Raw genomic sequence first — 22786 nt, 5'->3', positions numbered from 1 at the left:
GGATTATTTAGTTCAAATATGTTGGCTATTGCTTATTATTTTTTTATGTAGAGAAAATTCAGGGTTATAATACTTTCTTTGTGCATTCAAATTCCGGCTTTTTCTGTTTATTTAGATACTGGCTGAACTCTATAGCGAGTCTAAAAAGTTCTTAGAATTAAAATTTCGATGCAATAAGATGTTGAGAGAAAAGTATGCATCACCATCTAATGTGGAAAAACAAAGATACATGCTAAAGTGGCACGAAGTAGCTTAATCAGCTATGGCAATGGTAATGGTAGTTTGGACAACTTTTTTCCTTTCTATTTTCACCTTCTCTTCGAAGTAGCACCACTAAAAAAATGAATTTATTGATGACCAAGTTTCACAGGCCAATTAAATTCATTTAGTTTCTTGACTTTGTGTATGGTTCCCTAGGATAACGGACAATTTCTGAGCATTTTATCTTCTTCTCCAAACCTTCAAGAGTTGAGAGTGATGCATTGTAAACTTCTATCTAGAAAGTATATTTCAATTCATGTCTCAGATTGAAGTTTTGGGGTGAAAATATAGATATTCATGCTGGTAAAACTCACATTTTTATATTGTTATGCTAATGAAGAAATAAATTATGTACTTCATTTCAATTCATGTCTCAGATTGAAGTTTTGAGGGTGAGAAAAATAGATATTCATGCTGGTAAAACTCACATTTTTCTATTGTTATGCTAATGAAGAAATAAATTATGTACTTCATTTTGTTTCCAATTTGGAAAATTTGTTTCTTAGCTGCGATGATAGTGGTACAGTGCCTCCCATCTTCGTTGGCTGCAAAATATCCAGCTAAAACCTTTTATTGCTTTAGATTAGAACTAATGAAGTTTGTACAGACTTCCACTGTTTTGTTGCTACATTTTTCAGTTTTCTGGTTTTGACAATAGTACATTATTTTTGGTAGTTATGATTTGTTTGAACAGTAGATTATTTAAAATAATTATTTGAAAAAAATATTGTAGCTCTTTTTTGACATAATGTATATAAGATAAAAAGGTAATTAAAAATGTGTTTTTGATGTAAGCAAATAAATTTTGATAAATAATGCAATATCCAAACAAATATGTCTCTTGTATCTGTTGATTTACCTTGAATACATAAATGCCAAATAAATACTTTCAGCAACCATAGGACATTATACTTCTTGATGATGTTTGGCTCTAACGACTATGTGATCTTCAATTCTAAAGTTTCTCGAACAAAATTTACCCGTTTCTAGATGCCTGTCAGTTTCTAGAGGAATTTTTGTCTCTCGCTGAATATTTTTGCATCTTTTTCTTCTTATGCTTACTGAAGTCTTTTATTTTTTTTCCCTGTTATTGGCTTTTTACAAACATTCTAAAATAGAAACATATTATTTCTTAACAAATTGAACTTGCAAATGTGCTTTAAGATGGCACCAACAAATGGCCTCCCTATTCATGTAACGGAACAAAATCTCTTGGGATAATTTTAGAAACCTGTGACGGCCCCACCTCTCCCTAGGGCGAACCAGAGGGTTCGGCGGGCCGCCTGCCCAACTCTCGCCGGGACTCAGTCGTTCACTACATTCCTCAAACAGATTACAATATAAATCTCAAAAATTACATCAAATTCTCCAATAATTACATGTTATAAGCAAAGCGGAAACGATTCCCCAAACTATACATCCAAGTCTTCAATAATTACATGTCATCCAGTCACGTGAACAAGTACTACAAGTCCTTCCTTCGCCACGAGCCCTGTGGAGGGGAATAAAATAGTTTTGGAGGTGAGCTAAAAGCTCAGCGAGTAACCAATAAAATCGGTAAGCAAATCAGTTTCATAGTCGTTCATTTCAGTGATGTCATGATTCTAAGATCAAATGTACATTTATTGCTCTCGTGAGCCAGTGAAATCATTGTACTTAAACACCCAACGCTCCAAACAAACATTTAACAGTAAACAGTCAGAGGGGGAGCCATTTGCTCCAGATGAACAGTACACAGAGGTGGAGACGTTGGTGTTCAGCACACGAATTCCAAGTACTCATTTAAGCCAAAATATGTCATGGGCCACATGCAAGCACTCATGATATGCAATCAAGTAAATAGTGCAAGAAACGGTTCATAAGTAACTTTGGAAATAGTTTAGGGTCACTCACCTCCACGGCTCAGAAATCATCCATCATATAACATTGCCTTGCTCAAATCCAAGTCTTAGATCACAAACTCAATGCAAACAAGTCCCTTCAAAGTTCGGACAGCACTTCCCTTGAATTTGCTAACTTTTCCAGCTATCATGGCTTCATTATTTCCTCAGCCAGTCCCAAAGGTACACACACAACAACAAGTTCATCCAATAGCCATTCAGCAAGTTCCAAGTAGTACAAAGACAAGTCAAGCTAGGAAAAAGTCGGGAAATGAAAGTTAAGCTCAAAACCAGAAAAATAGCTTTTGACATCCTTTTACGGTAATGGCACCAAGGGCACTACGATTGTCGGATAAAAGTGCAAGACCCACCGTTTCGAAGCTAAGAGATAGGGCTACAATATTACAGAAGGTCACTCAACCCAGTTTCGAGTGTAACCAGGTCAAAAATGCAAGAAACGACACCAGAATCACAAAAACAGATTCACAGAACGCATTCTAGCGGAAACATCATAACTCAGGCTCTCCAAGTCAAAATCTAGAAATTCCAAAACCAGCTGATAGCTAAGAAACAGGGCTAAATTTCATCAGAAGGCCTCAACAACTAATTCGGAAGCAATCCTGACCAAAACAACCAATTACAGGCGCAATTCTTACATTCGGGTAAAACCAGAACAGCAATAGTAATTTCGACTTTTCTCAAGCTACGCTACTCCGATTGACCTGAACTTTTGCAGGCACCTCTAAAATATCATTCCCTATAACTTTCATGAAGACCACTCAGTCCATTTCTCACCCTAACTAGGTCAAAGTTTCCAAAACAACTCCAGATTTTCCAGTTCGAAATTCACTGCAGAAATCAACTAGCAGTCCTGCTTTATTCACTCATATCTCAGAACACACAACTCCAATTCAGGTAATTCCAAAGCCATTTGAAATCTAAGATACAGGGCTAGAATTCTTAAGAAGACATCAACAACTAAATCAGTAGTATTCCCAGTCAAACTAACCAATTACCAAAGCTGATTATCAGTTTCGGACAGAAACAGGGTAGCAGGGGTATTTCGGTCTTTTCACAGGATACCGAGCTCCGATTGAGTTGAAAATTTACAGGTAACTAGAAAACATCATTATCTAAAACTTTCATATTTTGTGCTAAGGCCAATTCGGCCTCTAACCTGGTCAAACAGAAACGGGCAGAACTGAACCATAAGAAATCTCAATTCTGGAATTTTCTCAACAACCATAGAAATCACCAAATCTTCCACACAAACCCACAAAAGTGATATATAAACCATCATTAACCCTTATTAGCATCTTACAACATCAAAAACAACATTTTCTACCCAATTGCTATAAGCTTTTACAAGAGTTCAAGGCTGCTTTACCTTCCAAAGGTGGGTTTACAAGGCTGCACTTCAAGAACCAAGTTCATTAGCTTTCTTTTGCTCTAACTCCCAAGCTTGTTGGATGGGTTGCACAAAACCAGAATTTTTTCTTGTTCTTTCTCTTATTTTCTCTTGGTTTTTCTCCCCTCTTTTCTCCCTAGAGCTGGCTGAAATTCTCCTTGTTGTTTTGGCCTTTGGTCTTGCTAAGAAGATATTAACTAAGTCACTTGGTCAAAGTCCAACACCTTTTTGTTTAGCCAATCACAATTAAGCTTAGGAACTTCATGGAACCTTTAGGAAGTCTAGCAATTTGTGCTTAACCAAAAGTCACACTATGGCCCAAACTTCTTTTAATCTTTACAATTAACTCCAATGAGTTGTTAAAAATATACCACATTTACCGCACTAGCGGGTCCCACGTCCATAATACACTTCAAACTTAACGTGGACTAACTTGGATCAAGAAAATGATTTGAAAACTATGTTTCCTTATAAAAATGTATAGAAAATTAATATATTGAAGAAAACAAACTTATAGACAAGAAAACAAAATAATGTCAAGAAAATATATAAAAAAAAAAATTTTCGGATTCTCATATTCATACTTTTCGGGGCGTCACAAAACCTCCCCTGTTCTTCTTTCTTCTTTCTTCTGATGAGGGGCAATGGTGGAATCATATTATATATTTTTTAATATCACTTTTTAATTGTTAGTTGGATCTAGATATTATAAGATAATGAATCTCAGAGAAGGTTAGTATAATTTTCAAAATCTAGAGAGAGGCTAGTGATAATTAGAAATCTTAGGGGAGGTTTCTAAAATTATCCCAAATCTCTTACTTTCTAATAAGATGGAGGCTCACTGAGGAAGATTGGACATTTAGCATGGCACATAGTTGTTAATTTATTTTACTCCTTCTGTCCCATTGAAAGTGTCCTACTTTCCATTTGCGATGAGCCAAATTATTTGTCCCGTTGAGAAAGTCAAAATATTTTTTAGTTTCTCTTTCCAATATAGTCCCTCCTTCTAATTCCAAATGCACGTTATCATTCAAATTCAAATTTTGAGTTTGTGGGGATAAAATTGGAAAGAGAAGCACAAACTTCACAATCAAACCACTATTTTTCAAAAGTTAGATTTCCGAAATAGGACCAAATAATTGGAACGTAGGGAGTAGTAATTTTCATGTGAGTTGCGTGCTTGGGATATTGTAGCTTCCTCTCAGTTGCCTATGTTGGCACTAGGTATAATATTAATTCATTTTTGTGTTGTTTAATAAACATGGAAGATATTCAACAAAAATCCTTTCTTATATCGTTTTAGAATATATAACACTTGTTCTTTTTTCAATTCTATTCTATTTTATGTTATTTGAATTTCATATAAAAAGTAGTTTAGTGATGGCTCACAACACAAGCACCAGATAAATTTTAGGAAAGCATGTTGTTATTCATAGTGTTCCAATGTCATTGATATTATTGAGAGTTTATATAGACGTTGACCTACAAAATTAATAATTACAAAAGATAAAAACTATCAAACTAAAAATCAAATTATAAAATAAAATCCTATCAAACAAAAGTTCAAATTACAAATCAAATAATTTAATAAAACAGCTTATCAAATAAGATGTTGTTAAAATTAAAATCTAAAAGCAAACTAATCTTTAATACTTCCCCTCAAGCTGGAGAGTGTACGAATGTAGCTCCAAGCATCTTGAGTTTCTTCAACTTATTGATTCTTGATATTACTTCAAAATGAGGAGGATTAATGGCTGTGAAAAAATGGCACATCATTAAACGGAAATACCTTGATGGGAATAAAATCCATGGTATAACATATTAATTGAAATGGCATGTAACTCAAATTAGAAATATTGCAAGTGGGAATAAGTACCATGCAATATAAATTAAAAAATGAACACTAACAAAGGGATTAATTTCATGCCCTCAAGAGAAGTCTGCAAGATTACGCCCATAAAAAGGGTGGCAAACACCATCAAGAGAAAGACAACCACCCATGATATAAATTGTTATACTTGACATTAATTGGAAAAACTGTCAAATTAAGAAAGCCACGAATGGAATTGAAAAACTGTCAAAGGATAATCATTTTGCTACAGCCTTCCAATACCATAATTGTCAAGAAAGATGATTCCTGTATCTCTATCCTTCCATCAACAAAGCATAGAAATTTTTTTTTGGCTGCAAAAGTAATTTTAACAGCATTTGTCTAACAAGGAAAATTTTCACCCGTTAATTTTAGAAAACTAAAACTATACCAAGATAGTCAATTGCGTGAAGATAATAGGAAGAAATATGATCGACAACATCAGATGTTGCCCCTCTATTTGCTGATTCTCCTTGATCACTTCATGACGTTGTAAATTAAGTGATGAAAAAATCTTGAGCAAAAGGTCAACACAAAAATACGGATCTTGCTCTGATACTTTGAAATATTTTAGGAAAGGGTGTTGTTGTTTATGTTGTTCCACTATCATTGACATTGTTGAGAGTTTATATAGAAGTTGACCTATAAAGATAATGATTACAAAAGATAAAAACCAATCAAACTAAAAATCGAATTACAAGATAAAATCCTATCAAATTACAAATCAAATAATTTGATACAACTTTATCAAATAAGATGTTCAAATTAAAATATAAAAGCTAACTACATTTCAATAAGCACCCCACAGGCTTCACCCTAAAACTAATACTCCCTCTGTCCCAATATAAGAGTGATTTTTTGGGAATTCAACTTTTTATGCAGACATAGTAATCATTATGTCTAGATGAGATGGTATTGGTGAATTTACGTATATGTCTTTTGGATTCAAAATATTTCCTTATTAAATGTGTATCAAAATTTTAAAAACTTGCTTTTTCAAATGGCAAGATTGAAAAATATGTATTAAATTTAAAATGGTGGTTCTTATTTTGGGACACCAATAAAGTAAAAATATGACATTAACAATAGAGAGAACGAGTAAAGAACAATACTATTATTGGTCTTTTTTTTTTCTAGTTGAACCTATAGGGTGCAAGTCAACGACTACAATTAAACATAGTGAAGTACAATTACCATGGGCTTCTCCTTCATACATTGTATCCCCAAGCTATTGAGATGATTTCAACAAAATCTTCGAGTGTGTAACATCTATTATCTCTTGCCATCTTAGACTTTTTCTTTTATTTTTTTCTACTTCTCTTCCTCTCATTTCTGAATTTCTCTTTACTTACCCTCCGAGTGCCATTTGCGCTTTTCCAAGAAAATCATTCTTGGAAACAAATAAGATAAACAAGCAAATAAGTGAAGAAAGGATCATGGCTGCTGCATGACTACTATAATTGTCAATCACAATTATACCCTACAAGTACTAACACTAAATATATATTAGCAAAATCGGTTTATGCATTAAAACAATAAGTGTGAAATAACAATCAATTTTAGCATACAAAAATTTATGAAAAATTGTTATTATGTTACACTTGTTGAAGTTAATACATTTTTTTGTTTGTGTTATTATTTACATTTAGTGGATTACAATAACTTTTTTGGCAACGAAAAATTTGGGAGGGTTCAATTTTGATCATCATCATAGGTTAAGGCATCTCCCGAGATTACAGGTCGCTTACAGATTCTTATAGATCGTCCACTAATTAAACCCTCACATTAACAGTGGAATTCAAACATATGACACATTTTTTTTTTTAGAAAGTGGCATATTCTTACCAATGGAATTCAAACATATGACACATTTTTTTTTTAGAAAGTGGCATATTCTTACCAACTGAGCCAATACATTAAAGCATAATTCAATTACACGACTTTTTGTAAAAAAGTAATCTGTCCTTACCAATTGAATCAACTTATGTTGGCAGTAAATTACAATCATTACTAACCATTGTTAAGGCTCGACAAGGAATCCCATGTAGTGCCTGTTAGTGGCCCTCCTTCTGTGACAAGAATCATATTAGACAATGACTAGTTAATCCAATGCTTCAATCTGTTGACCACTAGGAAAAGACAACTGGGTAAAGATCACTCGATAAAGACCAAACATAAAATCTTCATCAATCAATATATAGTCTAAGAGTGAATGCATATTCCATAAGGTGCGGTTTGAGGTCTGGAGTTCTTAACCATTTGGATAAAAAATCAGATGAGAGAGTAAAATCTGGTTATTTGTTCAAGGACTTCTTTTCATTGCATTGTTCTGTGTGCGTTAATGCATTTACATTAAAGCACGTAGGTAATTTTAGTAATGTGATAGGTGGCATATGTGGTTTACGATTTACCAAAAAAGTTAGTAAAGTTAAAAAGGTTAGTTATGCTAGTCCTAAGGCATCTATTGTAAGTCAAAGAGGAAAAAGAAAGACAACATTTAAGGGTATACACGAAATCAACGAGGGCAAAAAAAATCAGAAAATACGAATTGTGATCAGTGAAGGCATAGAAGGCATCCTCGATGAGGGAAGTTAGTGCTTCGAAGGTAATCTAAGATCTAACAGGCTTGTACTGTAGTTCTGAGACGGAGAAAGCAGGAGGTAAGTTGGCAATTTGAAAACTTGTACATTCTGAGGAAGGTATAAGGTTGCACACTAGGCATTTGTGAAAAGTCTCGATTTCACACTCATGTTTATGGCATTATAAGTATGGCACTAGTGTAATTAGTCTGATCGTGCCTCCTGTTTTTGCAAATAATTCAAGGGAAGGGGATGGAAGATGATAGAAATAATGCACAAAATAACAATAACGTTGGAGTGGAAGAACTATCCAACAAGGGGTCAAACGGAGGTAACAACAAGCGAGTGGGCAGGAGGAGATTGTACATGGAAGGCAGGGGAAGTGGAGGATTGAAACCGAGGCAGAGAGCTATAAATGTGTAATTGTTTGCTCTTGAATTGTCGGATTTAAGCTATTGCAATGTGGGAGGTTTGGAAAAAGAATTTATTTATTATAATGATTCAATGATAGGCTGCGTACCTTGGCATGAAAAATGAAAAAGCTAGTGTCGAAGGGTCTGAAATGGAAAATAATGACATGAAGAGGGAAAGTGGTAGTGTAGATGGTCAGGAAAGAGAAAGCTGCCTCGATGAAAGTCAGATAAATTTAGATAGCCTGGACCAACCATGTAAAAACAACACTGCTACTAACAGAAAACAAAACAATTCATTGTGCTTCTTCCTTCCATTATGCAACTAAAGAAAAGTTTTGTTACTGTTTTCGTAATGCATGAGTTTGTATATGGAAAGTGTGTATGATAGAAGTTGCAGAGATAGTAAACTGACAAAAAGATTTGTTTAAATTCTTTGAATGACTATTTTGGTCCTCTATGAATTATGGAAAACTTAGTTTTGGATGTACGGCATGTAGATGAAATCAAAGAAACCTAACTTGATCTTCGTCTATCAATTAGCACATAGAATTAGTAAATAGGACTTACAAACGAAACATCCATTACTACTAAGCAAAAGAGACTATCATAATGTGAAGTACAATCCTCTGTTGAGAAATTGTGAAACATTTGTTTAATATTCCAGTTTGTGCTTTTGTTTGCAGGTGACACATTGAAGCATGCTATGCTCAATGCCAACATTGAAGGTAGGGACCGAGAGGGATTAGGATGAGTTCATGAAAGAAAAATCCAGTGGAGGGGAGCAGCTAAAATGGTCATGTGTATCAGAGGTAAAACCTAATGTGATTAAGTGGAGTGAAATAGTTCTGCAAATGAAATTTGCTAAGGACAACTATTTTAACAGGGGAAAGAAATTTCACATTGTCGACAAGTAGAAGGCGATGAGAGAGAGAGAGAGAGAGATGGAAAAGTGTATTAGGTGAGGTACTACATAAGCTAGCAGCTTTGTCTACTATGTTCTCGGAGAGTCAAAAACTTAACTTGTGGATGTATGCAAGGATAGCGGCCCTGGAAAAGAAGGTAGTGGCACAGAATGAGACCTTGAGATGCTTAACTAAGTGAAGAAAGAGTGCTGATGAAGGATCAGGTTTGTGGCGAAAACTAGATGATAAGAAGAGACTATATGTGGAATCTAGTAATGAAGTGAAGGAAGTGGTTGTATGTATGGGGATGAAGAAGCTGAAAAAAATCCCAGGCAATGATCCTCCAAATATAAAAGTGTGCAATTTGATTAGCATTTACTTAAGCTATTTTTAGGTAGGTTTTATGCTATGATTTTGGTGTGTTTTTAAGTTAAAATGGAATAATTGAGTTCTTTTATAGTTACTTTTCATACAAGTACTGTTTTTTAACCAAAATATGCCAAAAGTGTGGGCTAATATACAAATTTATGTTGTTTTTGTAGGTTTTGGTATTTTATGGATTGATCCCAATCAATGAAAGATCATTCTACACATCCAAAAGATGATTTAGAGGAGTTTATATGCAATAGAGAACAAGAATCATTCAAATATGATCAAGATTTAAGAAGATAAAATTGATAGTTTTATTACATTTTGGTATTTTGACTATATCTTGAGTTATCTTGAGTTACAAGTATCGGATTGAAATAATTCTTGAACCATTTTAAAACTAATACATAGGTCTACAATTCTTATGAAAACATTGAAAATCCAGCTCATGAGTTTTTCTAGTCAAAAAAAGTCAAAATACAGTTTGGGCAAATTTACTGTCAAAAGCTAAAACAATGGATTTATTAGGCAGGGGTATTTGGTTATTTCTCAATTTACAAAGCTCCAAATGAAATAATTATTGATGCATTGGAAAGATAAGTCAAAGGGTTACAACTTTTATATTTTGTAAAAATGATAGTTCAGTTTCCATCATCAAGAAATTTGTAGGTCAAATTGATGCAAAAATAGAATAATTTCTAAAATAATTAGAAATGTGCTAAACCTGTAGAGAAGCAGTTGTGAGGGGCAAAACTTGACTGCCTACCCCGTGTACATCCCATGTAATCTTATGTCAATGCTGCAACTTGCATAGCAAATTGATCAGATTTCTCACAACTTTTCTAACCCATTTCCAACTCATGTCTGCACCAAATTTCAGCTGTGGCTATTCAAGGAAGATTTGGAGAAGTGAAGAATAACTTTATGACAATATTATGAGCACATTACTTCTCTAAAAATATCTATAAATACCTTCTTGTATCTCATTGATTTGACCAATATTGTATCATGATGAAATAGATGAAAGAGCATAGGAGTAGAGGTAGAAAGTAATTTTAGTTCAAGTTTTATATTGTGAGTTTCTTTGTTAGTTTAAGAGTTTTGAGAGGAAAGTGAAAGCACTCTTGTACTATGACATTTGAGAGATCAAACTGTGAAAGAATTCAAGAATTCAACTTTCAAAACATTGAACAAGAATTTTTCTTTCTAAACTTTGTCTCTTGGTCTTATTGGTCATGCTTTGTTACAAGTTTGTTTCATATTTAGATATTCTTAATATGATGTCTAAGTAAACTTTTCATCTCATGGAAGTATAAGTATAATCACCTTAAATAACTTTTAATCTTGACATAATAAGGGATTCTAATCCCTAAGACTCTCTCACTTAATTTTTAAAGCAATCCTAATCTAACATATTCTTCACTTTTATTTATTCTCTTGCAACCTACCATCTACATGGTTGGTTCTACTAGCTAATGGTCAGTTTTATATTTATTGGTTATGCTATATAGCCGATTGTACTGCCTACTTAACTTTCTTAAACTTTTATTGTCCAAAAATTAGAGCATGTGATTAAACTCAAGTGATTGCTACATCCTAAGTCCCTATGGAATCGATACCCGTTATACCTTTCCTCAATAAATGAATTGTACACTTGCGAAATTAGGATAATAAGGCTTCAATATCTAAAAAAAAAATGGAGCATTTGGTTTTGTGAAAGTGGCAAACAGTATGTTCAGACCAATGGTATCGAAACCGGTGAAGAAAAATATCGAAGTTTTGGCAATGAGAAGGTCAATTAGGTTGAGTAATGCACATGGTTCTGAATCTAGGATTAAAAGGGAGAGACACAGTCAAAATGCAGTTGCATAGAAATTTGATTGGTAGTCAGCATCGGGAGAAAGCTATGATTACCGGTTTGGTTGGCAAGCAAAGTCAGGCAAAAAATTTAAGGAAGAGAGAGGGGAAGGTATAGAACATTTTTTTTGTGACATGCATATGCTATACAATTGAAATATATGTATAGAGTGCAATAAGATAATCAACTCTAAAATTGGATGCGGGGAGAATTGCACCGATGTACCATGAAAAGCAAAGAGAGTGAACCCGATTCATTAGTAAGGAAATTGCAGGTGTGTTAAGTTCTTAAGTTACTGTAAAATGAACATAGAAGTAAAGGCACCATCAATGAATAATGAGGAATTGCAAAATAGTAATTGATGATGGTTAAAGCAATAGAATATTGACATGGATGTTTAGTTGTGATTAGGAGATCGGGTAATGGTTTTAATAAATAAGAGATTTTTTTGTTATTTTGTTGAAGCACTATAATATGCACTATGTCTGTCTAATGTGAAGTGTGAAGATAAATAAGTAATTGATTGTAATGACCAAGGCTTGAGCTTAGTAAGGAAATTGCAGGTGTGCTAAGTTCTTAAGTTACTGTAAAATGAACATAGAAGTAAAGGCACCATCAATGAATAATGAGGAATTGCAAAATAGTAATTGATGATGGTTAAAGCAATAGAATATTGACATGGATGTTTAGTTGTGATTAGGAGATCGGGTAATGGTTTTAATAAATAAGAGATTTTTTTGTTATTTTGTTGAAGCACTATAATATGCACTATGGCTGTCTAATGTGAAGTGTGAAGATAAATAAGTAATTGATTGTAATGACCAAGGCTTGAGCTTGAAATGGAACAGGAAAGTTGTCGTGTCAATCGGTGAAGAAGAAATGCTTCGGAAGGCAATGGTGGCCATCAAGCGGAGGAGATGGCTATGTTACTGAAAGTATTGCTAAATGGCTAGAATTGTAAATACTACTTATGTAGGGAATGCATAAACTTGAACAGGGTTCTTGTGACGCCCCGAAAAAAATAAGTTTGAAAACTCGAAAATTTTCTAATTTTCTAGGGTTTATTTTTTTAACGCCCGCCTTTTCTACATTTTCTTGATTAGAAAAATTCCCCAGATAAAGTTTATGAGCAAAAATAGTTTTAAAATGATTTTTCTAGTATCGGTTAGTTTTTGAGAAATTAAGAGCATATTTTGAACGTGGGACCTGCAAGTGCGGTAAATGCATTATATTTTTGACAACTTGTTGGAATTTTGTATTGAGTGATATTATTTTACAAAGTGTTAAGATATTTGTATTGGAGAGACAAAAAGATAAGTTTTACACCTAAAGGTGACAAGTGTCACTATCCTATTCACTCTTGGACTTTTGACCATCTTACCTTAACTTTACTAAAACCAAAATTTGACCAAAAATCAAGCCATTTCTTCCTTCTCATGGCTGAAACTTGGAGAGCAAGAGAGAGAGAAAAACCTTCATCTTTCACTCCAATTTCTTACTTCAATCTTGAGTTTTAACCGATGGAATTGCAAATCACTCCATAAAAGTTGGTTACTAAGGAGATTCCAAGGTCTTGGTGGAGTTATTTTGGAGAAGGAACCACTAAGCTATTATCTTTTGTGAGGTATCAAGGTATGGTGTGTAAAGATTCATTGTTTGTTTCCAATAATGGTGAATTAGTAGCTTGTGATGGCTAAAGAGATGGTTTTATGGATTATATCTTGATTTTGGTTGAATTGGTGAAGTTTTATAATTATTGGGGATTTTTCTGTTTTCATATGGATATGATTATGGGGTCATGTATGATGATTGTAAATGATGTTTAATGACTCTAGGAGATGGAAAAAGTGATTAATTGCAACCAATTTCTGTTTTGGACCAAAAATTGAAAAGTGAGGGTTTTGTGATGAACATTCTGTCCGGTTTTATAGCTCTTAGTTGGAGGCCGAATTGGCCTTGGCTTAAAACATGAAAGTTGTAGGAAATGACATTTTAAAGGTGCCTACAAAATTTCAGGTCAATCGGAGTAGTGTGGAATGAGAAAAGTCGAAATTACTATTGCTGTTCTGGTTTACCCGAAATTGGGATTTGCGACTGTAATTGGTTGTTTTGGCTGGAATTGCTTCCGAATTGGATGTTGAGGCCTTCTGATGAAATTTAGCCCTGTTTCTTAGCTTTTAGTTGGTTTTGGAATTTCTGGATTTGGACTTGGAGAGCCTGAGTTATGATGTTTCCGCTAGAATACGTTCTGTGAATCTGTTTTTGTGATTCTGGTGTAGTTTCTTGCATTTTTTACCTGGTTACACTCGAAACTGGGTTGAGTGATCTTCTGTAATATTGTAGCCCTATCTCTTAGTTTCGAAACGGTGGATCTTGAACCTTCATCCGACAGTCGTAGCGCCTTTGGTACCATTACCGCAAAATGACGTCAAAACTGTTTTTCTGGTTTTGAACTTAACTTTCATTTCCAGACTTTTCCCTAGCTTGACTTGTACTAGTACTACTTGGAGCTTGCTGAATGGCTATTGGATGAACTTATTTGTGTGACTTTGGAACTGGCTGAGGAAATAATGAAGCCTTGACGGCTGGAAAAGTAAGCAAATTTAGTGGAAGTGCTGTCCGCACTTTGAAAGGATTTGATTGCTTTGAGTTTGTGATCTAAGACTTGGATTTGAGCAAGGCAATGATATATGATGAATGGTTTCTGAGCCATGGAGGTGAGTGACCTCAAACTATTTCTGAAGTTATTTATGAACCGTTTCCTGCATTATTTACTTTTGAGCTGTTTTCAAAGTTACTTTTATACCGTTTTCTTGCATTATTTACCTTTAAACTGTTTCCAAAGTTACTTTTGAACTGTTTTCTTGTATATCATGCGTGCTTGCATGTGAGTGTTCCTTATTTGCTATATTTTCTTGACTTCATGACTTGTATTATTGATTGATAACGTGTTAAGTGCTTTGAATGATTTCCAAAACGAGCTTTCTAGGCGAGTGTGTACTTCATCGCACTCGACCTAAATAACTGTGCAATTTTCAAGGATTTAATTATTGAAATGCTAGTTGCGCATGAATGTAAGCCGTTTGGCTGAATTGGCCACTGCCCTTTGTTACCGATCGACTCGAGCCAGAATCGGACTCGGTCGGGCGATATGGTGACCCTGGGTGAATTTGGTACACTCGAGTATTACCTTGTAGTCCGGCTACGTCCGGATGGGTGGAGTCCGGCTACGTCCGGATGGGTGGAGACCGGCCAACGTCCGGAAAAAAAAAAAGATGAACGAGGGATTATTTATAAAAAATGAACGGATCCTTTTCATGAATGTTACTATCGCTTTCCATTGTACATGTTTCTTGAATTATTGATACTCCATATTTAATGTTTTGTAAATGCATTAATCGTTTCTGGACTTATCATTTGATTTATGACATCAGTGAAAAGAAATATTGTTAAACCGATTTGATTACTGATTTTCTGGTTACTCGCTGAGTTTCTAGCTCACCCCAAAAATATTTTATTCCCCTCCACAGGGCTCAAGGCGAATGCAGTACTTGTTGTGCTTATTCACGTGAATGAATGGCCTATATCTTGTACAGTTTTGGATTTGAAATCATGTGATGTATAGTTGGGAATTAGTTTCCGCTGCATTTGTGACATGTAATTATTGGAGACTTGGATGTATATTTGTTGACCATGTGATGTATATTTGAGGTTTATTCTTGTAATTCATTTGAGGACTTTAGTGAACGACTGAATCCCTGCGAGAGCCGGGCAGGCGGCCCGACGAACCTTCTGGTTCGCCTTAGGGGAAGGTGGGGTCGTCACAGTTGGTATCAGAGCTTAGGCTTCAGATCTCTGTAGTGTATCCTAAACTTGAAGTTTAGGATGCCGGACTGTGGGTTTGATTTGACTCTTGAGAGATTTGTACGGATGTCTTGACTTGATTGGTACAAGTGGGAATGTCGAGGACGACATTCTTTTAAAGAGGGGAGATTGTGACGCCCCGAAAAAAATGAGTTTGAGAACCCGGAAATTTTCTAATTTTCTAGGGTTTATTTTTTTAACGCCCGCCTTTTCTACATTTTCTTGATTAGAAAAATTCCCCAGATAAAGTTTATGAGCAAAAATAGTTTTAAAATGATTTTTCTAGTATCGGTTAGTTTTGAGAAATTAAGAGCGTATTTTGAACGTGGGACCCGCAAGTGCGGTAAATGCATTATATTTTTGACAACTTGTTGGAATTTTGTATTGAGTGATATTATTTTACAAAGTGTTAAGATATTTGTATTGGAGAGACAAAAAGATAAGTTTTACACCTAAAGGTGAAGAGTGTCACTATCCTATTCACTCTTGGACTTTTGACCATCTTACCTTAACTTTACTAAAACCAAAATTTGACCAAAAATCAAGCCATTTCTTCCTTCTCATGGCTGAAACTTGGAGAGCAAGAGAGAGAGAAAAACCTTCATCTTTCACTCCAATTTCTTACTTCAATCTTGAGTTTTAACCGATGGAATTGCAAATCACTCCATAAAAGTTGGTTACTAAGGAGATTCCAAGGTCTTGGTGGAGTTATTTTGGAGAAGGAACCACTAAGCTACTATCTTTTGTGAGGTATCAAGGTATGGTGTGTAAAGATTCATTGTTTGTTTCCAATAATGGTGAATTAGTAACTTGTGATGGCTAAAGAGATGGTTTTATGGATTATATCTTGATTTTGGTTGAATTGGTGAAGTTTTATAATTATTGGGGATTTTTCTGTTTTCATATGGATATGATTATGGGGTCATGTATGATGATTGTAAATGATGTTTAATGACTCTAGGAGGTGGAAAAAGTGATTAATTGCAACCAATTTCTGTTTTGGACCAAAAATTGAAAAGTGAGGGTTTTGTGATGAACATTTTGTCCGGTTTTCTAGCTCCTAGTTGAAGGCCGAATTGGCCTTGTCTTAAAACATGAAAGTTGTAGGAAATGACATTTTAAAGGTTCCTACAAAATTTCAGGTCAATCGGAGTAGTGTAGAATGAGAAAAGTCGAAATTACTATTGCTGTTCTGGTTTACCCGAAATTGGGATTTGCGACTGTAATTGGTTGTTTTGGCTGGAATTGCTTCCGAATTGGATGTTGAGGCCTTCTGATGAAATTTAGCCCTGTTTCTTAGCTTTTAGTTGGTTTTGGAATTTCTGGATTTGGACTTGGAGAGCCTGAGTTATGATGTTTCCGCTAGAATGCGTTCTGTGAATCTGTTTTTGTGATTCTGGTGTAGTTTCTTGCATTTTTGACCTGGTTACGCTCGAAACTGGGTTGAGTGGCCTTCTGTAATATTGTATCCCTATCTCTTAGTTTCGAAACGATGGATCTTGAACCTTCATCCGACAGTCGTAGCGCCTTTGGTACCATTACCGTAAAATGACGTCAAAACTGTTTTTCTGGTATTGAGCTTAACTTTCATTTCCGGACTTTTCCCTAACTTGACTTGTACTAGTACTACTTGGAGCTTGCTGAATGGCTATTGGATGAACTTATTTGTGTGACTTTGGAACTGGCTGAGGAAATAATGAAGCCTTGACGGCTGGAAAAGTAAGCAAATTTAGTGGAAGTGCTGTCCGCACTTTGAAAGGATTTGATTGCTTTGAGTTTGTGATCTAAGACTTGGATTTGAGCAAAGCAATGATATATGATGAATGGTTTCTGAGCCATGGAGGTGAGTGACCTCAAACTATTTCTGAAGTTATTTATGAACCGTTTCCTGCATTATTTACTTTTGAGCTGTTTCCAAAGTTACTTTTGTACCGTTTTCTTGCATATCATGCGTGCTTGCTTGTGAGTGTTCCTTATTTGCTATATTTTCTTGACTTCATGACTTGTATTATTGATTGATAACGTGTTAAGTGCTTTGAATGATTTCCAAAACGAGCTTTCTAGGCGAGTGTGTACTTCATCGCACTCGACCTAAATAACTGTGCAATTTTCAAGGATTTAATTATTGAAATGCTAGTTGCGCATGAATGTAAGCCGTTTGGCTGAATTGGCCACTGCCCTTTGTTACCGATCGACTCGAGCCAGAAGCGGACTCGGTCGGGCGATATGGTGACCCTGGGTGAATTTGGTACACTCGAGTATTACCTTGTAGTCCGGCTACGTCCGGATGGGTGGAGTCCGGCTACGTCCGGATGGGTGGAGACCGGCCAACGTCCGGAAAAAAAAAAGATGAACGAGGGATTATTTATAAAAAATGAACGGATCCTTTTCATGAATGTTACTATCGCTTTCCATTGTACATGTTTCTTGAATTATTGATACTCCATATTTAATGTTTTGTAAATGCTGTAATCGTTTCTGGACTTATCATTTGATTTATGACATCATTGAAAAGAAATACTGTTAAACCGATTTGATTACTGATTTTCTGGTTACTCGCTGAGTTTCTAGCTCACCCCAAAAATATTTTATTCCCCTCCACAGGGCTCAAGGCGAAGGCAGGACTTGTTGTGCTTATTCACGTGAATGGATGGCCTATATCTTGTACAGTTTTGGATTTGAAATCATTTGATGTATAGTTGGGAATTAGTTTCCGCTGCATTTGTGACATGTAATTATTGGAGACTTGGATGTATATTTGTGGACCATGTGATGTATATTTGAGGTTTATTCTTGTAATTCATTTGAGGACTTTAGTGAACGACTGAGTCCCGGCGAGAGCCGGGCAGGCGGCCCGCCGAACCCTCTGGTTCGCCTTAGGGGAAGGTGGGGTCGTCACTGTTGGTATCAGAGCTTAGGCTTCAGATCTCTGTAGTGTATCCTAGGCATGAAGTTTAGGATGCCGGACTGTGGGTTTGATTTGACTCTTGAGAGATTTGTGCGGGATGTCTTGACTTGATTGGTACAAGAGAGAATGTCGAGGACGACATTCTTTTAAGGAGGGGAGATTGTGACGCCCGAAAAAAATGAGTTTGAGAACCCGGAAATTTTCTAATTTTCTAGGGTTTATTTTTTTAACGCCCGCCTTTTCTACATTTTCTTGATTAGAAAAATTCCCCACATAAAGTTTATGAGCAAAAATAGTTTTAAAATGATTTTTCTAGTATCGGTTAGTTTTTGAGAAATTAAGAGCGTATTTTGAACGTGGGACCCGCAAGTGCGGTAAATGCATTATATTTTTGACAACTTGTTGGAATTTTGTATTGAGTGATATTATTTTACAAAGTGTTAGAATATTTGTATTGGAGAGACAAAAAGATAAGTTTTACACCTAAAGGTGACAAGTGTCACTATCCTATTCACTCTTGGACTTTTGACCATCTTACCTTAACCTTATTAAAACCAAAATTTGACCAAAAATCAAGCCATTTCTTCCTTCTCATGGCTGAAACTTGGAGAGCAAGAGAGAGAGAAAAACCTTCATCTTTCACTCCAATTTCTTACTTCAATCTTGAGTTTTAACCGATGGAATTGCAAATCACTCCATAAAAGTTGGTTACTAAGGAGATTCCAAGGTCTTGGTGGAGTTATTTTGGAGAAGGAACCACTAAGCTACTATCTTTTGTGAGGTATCAAGGTATGGTGTGTAAATATTCATTGTTTGTTTCCAATAATGGTGAATTAGTAACTTGTGATGGCTAAAGAGATGGTTTTATGGATTATATCTTGATTTTGGTTGAATTGGTGAAGTTTTATAATTATTGGGGATTTTTCTGTTTTCATATGGATATGATTATGGGGTCATGTATGATGATTGTAAATGATGTTTAAAGACTCTAGGAGGTGGAAAAAGTGATTAATTGCAACCAATTTCTGTTTTGGACCAAAAATTGAAAAGTGAGGGTTTTGTGATGAACATTCTGTCCGGTTTTATAGCTCCTAGTTAGAGGGTGAATTGGCCTTGGCTTAAAACATGAAAGTTGTAGGAAATGACATTTTAAAGGTGCCTACAAAATTTCAGGTCAATCGGAGTAGTGTACAATGAGAAAAATCGAAATTAGTATTGCTATTCTGGTTTACCCGAAATTGGGATTTGCGACTGTAATTGGTTGTTTTGGCTGGAATTGCTTCCGAATTGGATGTTGAGGCCTTCTGATGAAATTTAGCCCTGTTTCTTAGCTTTTAGTTGGTTATGGAATTTCTGAATTTGGACTTGGAGAGCCTGAGTTATGATGTTTCTTCTAGAATGCGTTCTGTGAATCTGTTTTTGTGATTCTGGTGTAGTTTCTTGCATTTTTGACCTGGTTACGCTCGAAACTGGGTTGAGTGACCTTCTGCAATATTGTAGCCCTATCTCTTAGTTTCGAAACAGTGGATCTTGAACCTTCATCCGACAGTCGTAGCGCCTTTGGTACCATTACCGCAAAATGACGTCAAAACTGTTTTTCTGGTTTTGAGCTTAACTTTCATTTCCGGACTTTTCCCTAGCTTGACTTGTACTAGTACTACTTGGAGCTTGCTGAATGGCTATTGGATGAACTTATTTGTGTGACTTTGGAACTGGCTGAGGAAATTATGAAGCCTTGACGGCTGAAAAAGTAAGCAAATTTAGTGGAAGTGCTGTCCGCACTTTGAAAGGATTTGATTGCTTTGAGTTTGTGATCTAAGACTTGGATTTGAGCAAGGCAATGATATATGATGAATGGTTTCTGAGCCATGGAGGTGAGTGACCTCAAACTATTTCTGAAGTTATTTATGAACCGTTTCCTGCATTATTTACTTTTGAGCTGTTTCCAAAGTTACTTTTGTACCGTTTTCTTGCATATCATGCGTGCTTGCTTGTGAGTGTTCCTTATTTGCTATATTTTCTTGACTTCATGACTTGTATTATTGATTGATAACGTGTTAAGTGCTTTGAATGATTTCCAAAACGAGCTTTCTAGGCGAGTGTGTACTTCATCGCACTCGACCTAAATAACTGTGCAATTTTCAAGGATTTAATTATTGAAATGCTAGTTGCGCATGAATGTAAGCCGTTTGGCTGAATTGGCCACTGCCCTTTGTTACCGATCGACTCGAGCCAGAAGCGGACTCGGTCGGGCGATATGGTGACCCTGGGTGAATTTGGTACACTCGAGTATTACCTTGTAGTCCGGCTACGTCCGGATGGGTGGAGTCCGGCTACGTCCGGATGGGTGGAGACCGGCCAACGTCCGGAAAAAAAAAAGATGAACGAGGGATTATTTATAAAAAATGAACGGATCCTTTTCATGAATGTTACTATCGCTTTCCATTGTACATGTTTCTTGAATTATTGATACTCCATATTTAATGTTTTGTAAATGCTGTAATCGTTTCTGGACTTATCATTTGATTTATGACATCATTGAAAAGAAATACTGTTAAACCGATTTGATTACTGATTTTCTGGTTACTCGCTGAGTTTCTAGCTCACCCCAAAAATATTTTATTCCCCTCCACAGGGCTCAAGGCGAAGGCAGGACTTGTTGTGCTTATTCACGTGAATGGATGGCCTATATCTTGTACAGTTTTGGATTTGAAATCATTTGATGTATAGTTGGGAATTAGTTTCCGCTGCATTTGTGACATGTAATTATTGGAGACTTGGATGTATATTTGTGGACCATGTGATGTATATTTGAGGTTTATTCTTGTAATTCATTTGAGGACTTTAGTGAACGACTGAGTCCCGGCGAGAGCCGGGCAGGCGGCCCGCCGAACCCTCTGGTTCGCCTTAGGGGAAGGTGGGGTCGTCACTGTTGGTATCAGAGCTTGGGCTTCAGATCTCTGTAGTGTATCCTAGGCATGAAGTTTAGGATGCCGGACTGTGGGTTTGATTTGACTCTTGAGAGATTTGTGCGGGATGTCTTGACTTGATTGGTACAAGAGAGAATGTCGAGGACGACATTCTTTTAAGGAGGGGAGATTGTGACGCCCGAAAAAAATGAGTTTGAGAACCCGGAAATTTTCTAATTTTCTAGGGTTTATTTTTTTAACGCCCGCCTTTTCTACATTTTCTTGATTAGAAAAATTCCCCACATAAAGTTTATGAGCAAAAATAGTTTTAAAATGATTTTTCTAGTATCGGTTAGTTTTTGAGAAATTAAGAGCGTATTTTGAACGTGGGACCCGCAAGTGCGGTAAATGCATTATATTTTTGACAACTTGTTGGAATTTTGTATTGAGTGATATTATTTTACAAAGTGTTAGAATATTTGTATTGGAGAGACAAAAAGATAAGTTTTACACCTAAAGGTGACAAGTGTCACTATCCTATTCACTCTTGGACTTTTGACCATCTTACCTTAACCTTATTAAAACCAAAATTTGACCAAAAATCAAGCCATTTCTTCCTTCTCATGGCTGAAACTTGGAGAGCAAGAGAGAGAGAAAAACCTTCATCTTTCACTCCAATTTCTTACTTCAATCTTGAGTTTTAACCGATGGAATTGCAAATCACTCCATAAAAGTTGGTTACTAAGGAGATTCCAAGGTCTTGGTGGAGTTATTTTGGAGAAGGAACCACTAAGCTACTATCTTTTGTGAGGTATCAAGGTATGGTGTGTAAATATTCATTGTTTGTTTCCAATAATGGTGAATTAGTAACTTGTGATGGCTAAAGAGATGGTTTTATGGATTATATCTTGATTTTGGTTGAATTGGTGAAGTTTTATAATTATTGGGGATTTTTCTGTTTTCATATGGATATGATTATGGGGTCATGTATGATGATTGTAAATGATGTTTAAAGACTCTAGGAGGTGGAAAAAGTGATTAATTGCAACCAATTTCTGTTTTGGACCAAAAATTGAAAAGTGAGGGTTTTGTGATGAACATTCTGTCCGGTTTTATAGCTCCTAGTTAGAGGGTGAATTGGCCTTGGCTTAAAACATGAAAGTTGTAGGAAATGACATTTTAAAGGTGCCTACAAAATTTCAGGTCAATCGGAGTAGTGTACAATGAGAAAAATCGAAATTAGTATTGCTATTCTGGTTTACCCGAAATTGGGATTTGCGACTGTAATTGGTTGTTTTGGCTGGAATTGCTTCCGAATTGGATGTTGAGGCCTTCTGATGAAATTTAGCCCTGTTTCTTAGCTTTTAGTTGGTTATGGAATTTCTGAATTTGGACTTGGAGAGCCTGAGTTATGATGTTTCTTCTAGAATGCGTTCTGTGAATCTGTTTTTGTGATTCTGGTGTAGTTTCTTGCATTTTTGACCTGGTTACGCTCGAAACTGGGTTGAGTGACCTTCTGCAATATTGTAGCCCTATCTCTTAGTTTCGAAACAGTGGATCTTGAA

At 35.7% G+C, this 22786-nt stretch overlaps 1 long non-coding RNA gene across 1 annotated transcript; it reads right to left on the bottom strand.

Annotated features, from left to right (window-relative positions):
• Window positions 1-1416: 1416 nt before the first annotated feature.
• LOC140004973 (uncharacterized) lies at window positions 1417-3209 on the bottom strand. The gene is made up of 2 exons (XR_011812794.1): window positions 2155-3209; window positions 1417-1753 (listed from the first exon to the last, which is right to left on the bottom strand). It is a non-coding gene; the product is annotated as an uncharacterized lncRNA (long non-coding RNA).
• Window positions 3210-22786: the final 19577 nt, after the last annotated feature.

Source organism: Coffea arabica, chromosome 4c, assembly GCF_036785885.1.
Source record: "Coffea arabica cultivar ET-39 chromosome 4c, Coffea Arabica ET-39 HiFi, whole genome shotgun sequence".
NCBI classification, from domain to species: domain Eukaryota; kingdom Viridiplantae; phylum Streptophyta; class Magnoliopsida; order Gentianales; family Rubiaceae; genus Coffea; species Coffea arabica.
The sequence above is the reverse complement of the archived record's forward strand: the minus strand, read 5'-3'. Positions and strand labels throughout refer to the sequence as shown.